Source organism: Pongo pygmaeus, chromosome 8, assembly GCF_028885625.2.
Source record: "Pongo pygmaeus isolate AG05252 chromosome 8, NHGRI_mPonPyg2-v2.0_pri, whole genome shotgun sequence".
Lineage (NCBI taxonomy): Eukaryota > Metazoa > Chordata > Mammalia > Primates > Hominidae > Pongo > Pongo pygmaeus.
Genome location: NC_072381.2, coordinates 38,725,474 through 38,735,165, shown reverse-complemented (window position 1 = coordinate 38,735,165; position 9,692 = coordinate 38,725,474). Strand labels below are relative to the sequence as shown.

The window sequence follows — 9,692 nt, the reverse complement described above, 5'->3', positions numbered from 1 at the left end:
GGTGGATGCTATTTTGATGTGAGCATTTGATATACACCAACAGATGATCATAACAAATTGCTTATTTCTTTCCTCATTATATAAAGGCGGCTTCAGGATAGAATAGTATTAAGGGCAAAGAAGAGTTTGTAATCTAATGTCATTTCAGTGATGCATCAAGAAAAAAGCAGACAACAGGGGCATCCTGGTGAATACCAATTTTAACAAAGGTGATTAAGAGAAACTACTAGTTTAAAAAATCTTCAATTAAATCTCTAAGGTCCACCAGGGCTTTGCAATAAATTTGTAAATAAATCCCCAAATATTCATGCTGAAAGTTTAAAAGAAACGATAGCTGATAATTAAAGAAATATAACTTTTCCTTAGCTTTGCAATAATCTAGAAACAAAGAGTGTTTCTAATATTTAGACAGACACTGCAAAGCACCTTACAAGGAGAGACATGTAAGGATGGCACAATTCACCAGCAGCCCTGGGTTTGTCCACAGTACCCTCGTAATAAACAGTAACTCCACTGTGTAAATGCTCATGAACAAAGTATTAAAGGACTTTTCCAGTTTAAACATACCGTATTTTCTTTCAGACAATTCTTCAATTTTTTATGTAGATCAGTGATGCACCCATTCCACTTCTCTGAAAATTGAGCAAAAGTTGATTCTCAATGATACGTCCCTATGTCAGAGCAGCATTAACAAATAATGACTTACATCCTACATTTTACATCCTAACAGTCCATATCATTTTACTGCTTTCCAAAGAATTTTTTCCAAAGAATTTTTCCCTTTTTTGGTGGTTCTTAGAATTAGTTTAATGCGGGATGGGTGCAGTGGCTCATGCCTGTAATCCCAGCATTTTGGGAGGCCGAGGCAGGCGGATCACCTGAGATCAGGAGTTTGAGACCAGCATGGCCAACATGGTGAAACCCCGTCTCTACTAAAAATACAAAAATTAGCTGGGCATCGTGGCAGGCACCTGTAATCCCAGCTACTCAGGAGGCTGAGGCAGGAGAATCGTTTGAACCTGGGAGGCGGAGGTTGCAGTGAGCTGAGGTCGAGCCATTGCACTCCAGCCTGGGTGACAAGAGCAAGATTTCATCTCAAAAAAAAAAAAAAAAAAAGAATTAATTTAATGCAAGACTAAAAGAGAAGTTTTAAAGTTTAGTACCTCTTTTTGGCCTTTAAATTTCTGAAAAGCAGAAGGGGAGAAAAGATAATCAAATTAAACATGATGAAAGGGAGACCACAATAAGGAGGTCTCCAGGGGTCTTTTAGCAAACTTTCTAAAACATGTCTTAGCTGTGTGGAAATAAGACTTTACAGTGGCCAGGTGTGCTGGTGCAGGCCTGTAATTCTAGCACTTTGGGAGGACGAGGTGGGTGGATTGCTTTGAGCTCAGGGAAACATAGTGAAACCCCCATTTCTACCAAAAATACAAAGAATACAAAAATTAACCACGCCTGGTGGGGTGCGCCTGTGGCCTCAGCTACTTGAGAGACTGAGGTGGGGGGATGGCTTGAGCTTGGGAGGCAGAGGGTGCAGTGATCTGAGGTCGTGCCACTGCACTCCAGCATAGGCAAAAGAGCAAGACCCTGCCAAAAAAAAAAAAAAAAAAAAAAAAAAAAAAAAAAAAAAAAAGCCAAAGGGTGCCTGGGGCCTCTTCTCCTTCGCCGACTTCAGGTCTGCACTGGGCAGCTGCGCTGGGCCAGTAGACCCCCGGGGCCCAGTCCCCACTGTGCTACCTGCATGTCTGGTGGCAGTAGGACACAGAGCTATACCAGGAACTGTGCTGCAAGATCCCTGCTGGCGACTGAGGCACACTGCCAGGCCTCACTGCTGGCTCGGGCCTATGAGCAAAGAGGTGCAGCTCTGAAGAGACTGAGGGATCCCAATGCCAACGATGCCAACGACAGTGATGTGGATAAAGTGCGGCAGCTGCTGGAAGATGGCATAGATCCCTGTGCAGCTGACAAGGGCCGCACAGCTCTACACTTTGCCTCCTGCAATGGCAATGACCAGATTGCCAGACTGCGGCCTGCACCAACCACGATCCTGTCATCACCACACTGCTACGATGAGCGGCCCAGTGGATGTCCTGGACAAAGCTGGCCATATGCCTCCACACCTGGCCAAGTCGAAGCTGAACATCCTGCAGGAGGACCACTCCCAGTGCCTAGAGGCTGTGTGACTAGAGGTCAAGCAGAGCATCCCTATGCTGAAGGAGTACCGGAAGCACCTACAGTGACGTGAACAGCAGGAATGGCTGGACCACCTCTGCAACCAACTCCAGATGACCAGTACCAAAAAGCAGGTGGATGAAGTGCCCGACCTCCTAGCCTGCTCCATCTCCCTCAGTCTTTGGATACAGAGCATGGAGGAGGTAGCAAGAGAGGCTCCCTGCCTTCTTGTCACTGCCCCCACTAGTCTCTGAGTACAAAGAAAAAGCCCAACATCTGGGACTTGGAAGCTGCACTTGTCAGGTGGAGATCTTGCCATCATCCCCAGATGCTTTGGGGAAGAGATGCTCTCTCCACAGCCTCAAGGCCACTCCTGGCCACAGTCTCCAGCATTTCTGTGGACCAGGACCACAGCTCCCAGCTTCCTTCTCCAGCTCCTGCAGTACTAGGCCAGGCTCTGCAGCCTCACTTCAGCTCTGCAGATCTGCACTGTCCCAGCAGACCTCGCTCACCCCATGGCCTCCATGGTGCCCTCACCAGACCCCAGACCCTTCTGTATGTTTCTTCCCAGCCATGGGCTTGTTGCAGTCACCAGGTGTGGCCTAGGTAGGCACCCTCTGGCCAAGGGGACTGCCATGGGGGCTGTTGACTGACCCTGGGCCTCTCACCAGCACTTAGATTTAGATATGTCACCAGACTTTCGAGGAGACACTGCAGCAGGTGTCTCTGGTTGGTGGGAGAGAGTTGGTGAGGCCTAGACCTTAAAAATAAGGTTTAGAGAGACCCCAGACCTTAAAAATACAAAGTTAAGAAGGACCCTAAAGCAAAAAATCCCAAGTGTTTTTCTCCCAATCATTAAAACACCAGGAGGGTGTAATGGTTTTGCAGCCTAGGTGTAGTATTTTGTAGTCTAGCTGTAGTAGACTGATAGTGGCCCCTCAAGATGCCCATATCCTAATCCCAGGAACTTGTGAACATTTACCTTATATGGCAAAAGGGGCTTTACAGATGTAACAAAATTAAGGATCTTTGTCAGGGAAGATTATACTGGCTTATTTAGGTGACAAGTTGATGTACTCACCCTGATGCTTATAAGAGCAGAGCAGGTATAGCCGGGTATGTTGGCTCACACTGTAATTCCAGCACTTTGGGAGGCTGAGGTGGGCGGGTCACAAGGTCAGGAGTTCAAGTCCAGCCTGGCCAAATGGTGAAACCTCATCTCTACTAAAAATACAAAAATTAGTTAGGTGTGGTGGTGGGCACCTGTAATCCCAGTTACTCAGGAGGCTGAGGCAGAGAATTGCTTGAACCCGGGAGGTGGAGGTTGCAGTGAGCCAAGATCACACCACTGTACTCCAGCCTGGGTAACAGAGCAAGACTCCATCAAAAAAAAAAAAAAAAAAAAAAAAAAAAGCAGAGCAGGTGATGGGAGAATGGTGAGAGGTTTAGTGATAGAAGCAAGAAATTGGAATCATTCAAGGAGGGCATTAAAAGTTGAGGAGTTCAGGCTGCCAGAGCCAGGAAACAAATTCTCCCACAGAGCTTTGGAAGGCACTGACCCTGCTCCCACCTTGACTCAGTGGGAGGGACTTTAGAATTCTGGCCTCCAGAACTGTAAGGGAATATATCTGTGCTGTTTTAAGCCACTAAATTCTGGTATTAATAATTTGTTGCAGCAGCAACAGGAAGCTAGTATTGTATTGAAGCCTCAATATCCACCTGAAGAAGGTTTCCAGTCAGGTAAGCAGTCCTCTACCCAACCCCCAGAAGCAGACATTCCTTTGTTGTGGGTCATAGACAGGCAGAAGGAAGCACCCCCTCATGGCAGAGGCCTGCCCAGGAGAAACCCAAGGGAAGGCACTGCCAGGCCTGCCCCTCTACCAAGGCCTTTGACGGTGACTTTTTCCAGATGATCAGGGTTAGATTGTTAACTCAAGTAATGCCATTGTAGCAGCTTCTACCATCTCATGCTCCTTCCAACTCCTGGGCCATTAGAAACATTCCATTCTTCAAAAGCTAGTCTAACCACAATGCTGACTTCCTTAGCCACTCTAGGCAACAGGTAACAGCAAAATTTTCCACGCTCAAGATAGCCTTAGACATTACCCCCGCACCACTAAGGCAGAAAGAGCATATATCTACCATAGCCTGTAAGGAGAGAATGGACTCTGGTGCTGGCTGGTGTTCCCCTCCACATGTTTTCTTAATAAACCTGTGTTGCTGTTGAACCACTGGTTCTCCTCCTTTACCCCTACCCCTTACCCCAAATCTTACATTTTTGGTGCCAAAACCTAGGATAGGGATTGGTTTTCAAAAGGGTGAGTCTTTCCTTGCAACCTGGAAAGTAATGGGCAGTGGCAGCTTGTCCTGGACTAACTTCCAGTCCCTGAGAGGAGACTTCCCATTCCCAGCCCCATTCCCTGTCACTTGACCTCTCCATTACCTTCCTTTTTTTCCCCCTTTCTCTGCTAGGTGGCTCCAGCAAGGATCTCTCCCATTGCAGGACATTTCATCCATCACCAGTCACCAGTTGTTGGGTGAGTCTCCCCTTTTTTCCCATTCCTGGAATCCTCTCTTATTCTCTGCCTGGAAATCCTGGCACTGGGTGAGAAGCTTCCCAGGTCACCACTGGGTGACTGCAAACTGGATTATCAGGGACTCCATCAGAGTCCTCATCGCTCCATCCTCTGAGAGACAGCCAAAACCTGTGGTGATGCCCCAGCTTCCTGCTGTCCCTCCTCATCCAGAAAATTTGGATTCTCATCCTCCTAACAGCCTTCTTTGTTCTTTTGGTTCTTACTATGGGGCAGGCTCCCTCAAAACCTCTCCATGACACACTTTGTTGTCTCCCTTGCAACCACCAGACCCTAGGTCTCAGCCCTCCCATTAGGCCCAAACGTTAAATTTTCTTTTGTAACATGACCTGGCCCCAGTACCCACTAGAAAATGGTAGTCAACAGCCTGAACAGCAGCTTTGACTATCAAATTCAACGAAATCTTGAAAATTGTGTCCACTGCAATGGGAAGTGGTCCAAGGTTTCCTATGTTCAAGCTTTCACTTACTTCCACTCCTGACCTTCCCTTTGTCAGTATTGCACCCCTTATCAGGCTGTCAACAAACCCATTAACAAAAGGAAACTCATTAGCCAATTCCACAGCTAAACAAGCAGCCCTTAAGCCCCTACCCCTACTACCTGTTTCCCAGCTCTACAGCCCTCATACTCACAAGAAGAAAGCCATTATCTTTCTTTGGCTGGGGCCACAAACAAGGAGGGCTGGTTCTTTCTAGACAGTAAGCTTGTTTTGTCCATGTCCCAGATAAAATCCATACTCACTTACATTCACAGCCTCTTTCACATTGGCTATCGTCCTCCGCTTCAGCTCTTATAACCCCACCTGCAGTCTCCTGCCATGGCCGCCACCCTTAAACAACTCACTCAGGCCTGTATGATTTGCAGCCAAATTTCTTTCAAGGGGGCACTCAGACCACCCACGTAGCCCACAAATCAAGCTAGAGGCGACCTTTCAGTGTCCAGAGACCAGGACCAACCTCGCAAATTGATTTCACTCATATGCCTCCTGTCAAGAAACACAGATATATCCTCACCCTGTCCACCACTTTCACCAGGTAGATCGAGGCCTTTTCCACCACCACCAAGAGAGCCAAAAAGGTTACCTCAATCCTCCTACAACAAATTATCCCAAAGTTTGGACTGCCCACAACCATACAGTCTGGTAATAGCCCTGCCTTTATCTCAAAGGTCACTCGATAGGTCTCCAAGGCCTTAAACATCTAAACATCTTAAACGGATCCTTCCCATTCCTTACTGCTCCCAACCATTGGGCAAGGTACAGTGGGCCAACACTCTTCTAAAACAACTAACTAAACCCTCTCTGAAAGTTAAGCTTGCCTGGCCCATGCTCTGCCCACTGAGCTCATAAGGCTGAAAGCCCTTCCCTGTCAGCCACTAAACCTAAGCTCCTTCGAACTCATGTATGGGCAGCCTTTCATCCTACATAGTTTCCCACAAACCACAACTTCTCTCACTGATGAAGTCTGGCCCAGCCTACATCTCAGCTGGGATCCCCTCAAGAGAATATGCTGATGCGTTTCCCTCCAAACCAAACTCTGGCATGCAACTCACAACCTTCCCCCTCTAACCTGGAGACTGGGCATGGGTGGCTGAATCTCCCACTCCATTACAGCCTAAGTGGAAGGAGCCTTATCAGATGATAGTAACCACACCCACGGCAGCCAAAGTTAGAGCCTAACACATTAGATATACCACTCCAAATCTTAAAAGGCACCTCATTCCCATCTCTCCACATCCCCCACAGTTCTAACTAAGTGTGTTTCATTTCCCACAGGCATAACATCACTCTGACTAACCAGAGTCCCAGAACCTCCTCTGAAAACTGCTGGCACATGTCACTATCATTTTTTAACTTCCAATCCTTTCTTTCCCATCTTGTCTAGGACCTCAACTGATACCCACTTCCAGGCCCTATAAACACCCCAGCTCACTTCTCAACCTAATACAAGAACTATGACTCCAAGGCACATTTCAGGATTTCACCCCAACCCAAATTTTTCTTCTCCTTTTGTTTACTCTTTTTACGGGAACCTCTTCAACCCAACAGCTGAAGCCTCTTGTCAATGTCACCCACCAACTATTAAGGCAAACAAAATCCTCCTTGTCCTCCAATTGCTGGATTTGTATGTTGGCCTGAACCCAAGGTTCCACTGTTGTTCCAGCCCATCTAACCACTTGGACCAGTTCCAGTATGAGTTTACACCTTACGTACTCAGCAGATCCGCTTCCAAGGTTCCTTTCCTCCTCAATCCATTAGATCCAGCCACACCGTCCCACAAAGGGTCATACCTTATCTCAGACTTATAGCTTTGGACTCCAACTTCTCCAGCACCAAGCAAAATCTGTCAGGCTCTCTATTTGGGGTCTTATATCTACTTAAACCAATTTGGCCAACCCTGCCTTTCTTTGCCTCAACCACTCTTTTACAAACCCCTCTTAAAGCACCTTTCTTGGGGTCTCCCCAAAATCCCACTGCTAGCACTTCCTCAATCTTCAGCTTTCTCAAGACCACCACAACATTCAAATCAATCATAAAATTGTCTCATCCAACATCTGACCAAGCCTATCTGTTTCTCTGGAACCCCATCCATTACCACTACATTTACATCTCCTTCCTCCCCTACTCCTTTATACCAGCGCTGCCCCATCATGCACCAAAATAGAAGGCTTTCCCTGGAGAGACTGTTTGGACACCCCTACCTGTCTTCTTCTTCTTTCTGTCAACTCCTCCACCCAACAGTGGGTACTCATAAACAGCACCCACTTCTTTCTCTCTCTCCAAAACCAAACACATTTCATTTTCTCACCAACTTACGCCCATTACCAATCTTTCGCTGGAGCTGTCCTTGTCAACTCCTATTCAGTATGAAACAAAGAAATAGTTTTTCAGGACATATACCAAGAAAATCCTGAAAACGTGTCACAGTTGCAATACATTTACAGCAGCTGTCTGTTTTTCATTAAAACAAAACAATAATTGAGTCAAAATATAATGTTCTAAACTAAGGAAAAGTCTCCTTAATTTCACAATAGATTCTAAAAGCACTACTACATACCAGAATCTTTTGTGGGTTCAGTTTTTACTCTGACGCAGACACAACTACAAGTAGAAGTAAGCTCTGATAAGTCATGAGATGGTAAAACCACTCCCACAACATTCACATACTCTGGATCTCAAAGTGTAACATCACTTTGAGATCACAAGGTGATCTCAAAGTAACATCACTCACAAGGTGAGTGCAAAACTGACCCAACTGAAAACTGAAATGTTTATTTCTTGCATAAATAGCAGGTGTCAATTAGTACTTTAATTCCAATCTATCTTTTGTGGACAAAAGTACAACAAAATACTAAAGAAGAGCCTATTAACTTACAAACCTCACTCTAAGGCTTTCCAATTCACAGTGTCACCAATCCCCCCGGCTTTACCTAAGAACACTACCATTCAGAAATACCAAGTCAAGGAGGGCAGGTTCATAAGATCTCCAGATGATTTTCTTGCCTACTGAACTTTGAGATGCATGACATAAGGCCTTTTTAGTATTCTTAAATCTAAATACTCTAAAAACTAAAACATTTTGAGGCATGAAAGTTAAACAGCAGTAATGAAATTAGATTTTACCTTCTGCCTAAATATATTATTGACATGTCAGCATCTGTTACCATCACACAACCACCTAAGTACAAAAAAAAGAATTAGATTTTTTTCAGCATTTCAAATATAACTAATATTTCAAAAGGCTTTAAATATAGAATAACGGGGTTGAACTAGGTTTTGCAGCTCTGGTCAAGCACTGCATTAGTTATCAAAGAGTATACTTTTTTTTCCTGTAAGGAAGACAAATATGAATGACAATTATCTCACAGCTTTTCATCTCTTCTCCCACCTGCACCCTCTTTTAATAAAAAAAGCTCTTATTTTTGTCAGTGAGAGAAATACAGAAACATACCATTTCTCTAGTTAAGATAAAATACATAGAATAAGACTCTGCTGATGTATAAATGACAATATAGTTTGGTTTTTTTTTTTTTGGAGACAGGGTCTCTCACTCTGTTGCCAAGGCTAGTATGCAGGGACATGATCACAGCTCACTGCAGCCTCAATATCTCCCAAGATCAAGTGATCCTCCCACCTCAGCCTCCCAAATGGCTGGAACTACAGGTGCAAGTCACCACTCTCAAAGCTAATTTCTTTTTCTATTTTTTGTAGAGACGGAATCTTGCTATGTTGCCCAGGCTGCTCTTGAACTCCTGGCTTCAAGGGAGACTCCCACTTTGCCCTCCCAAAGTGCTGGGATTATAGCCATAAGCCATTGTACCCAACCCTAGATTGCTACTAAGAATTTGTCTGGCTCAGAAGACCTGGAAAGGAGTGACTGCTAACAGAAATGAAGTTTCTTTATGCGGTGAGAAGTACATTCTGAAATTAGTAGTGATAGTTGCATAACTTGCAAATATACTAAATACATCGAATTGTACACTTTAAAATGGTAACTTTTCTGTTATGTGAATTATACCTCAACTTTAAAACTGAAAAAAAAAGGAAAACAGAAAGTCTCTGACTCTCCCCTCTACCAAATATTGATGAAGATGTAGAACAACTACAGTTTTCATCTCCTGCTGGCAGTAATGTAAAATGAAAGGATTGCTTTGAAAACTGGTTTGGTGATTTCTCAAAAAGTTAAATCTATAACTACTAGATGATCCAGCCCTACCAATTTGAGGCATTTACCCAGAGAATCTATGTCCTGATAAAGACTTGCACACAAATATTCATAGCAGCTTTCTTTACGATTGCCAAGAAATGTAAACAACCCAAATGTTTATTACCAGCTGAATAAGCAAACTAATAGTGATTATATCATAATGTAGACAAAAACTGAAATAATTACACTAAAAAACTTCTGCACAGCAAAAGAAACAATC

At 44.6% G+C, this 9,692-nt stretch overlaps 1 pseudogene; it reads left to right on the top strand.

Annotated features, from left to right (window-relative positions):
- The first annotated feature begins 449 nt into the window (after window positions 1-449).
- LOC129044994 (ankyrin repeat domain-containing protein 54-like) lies at window positions 450-2,426 on the top strand (annotated as a pseudogene).
- Window positions 2,427-9,692: the final 7,266 nt, after the last annotated feature.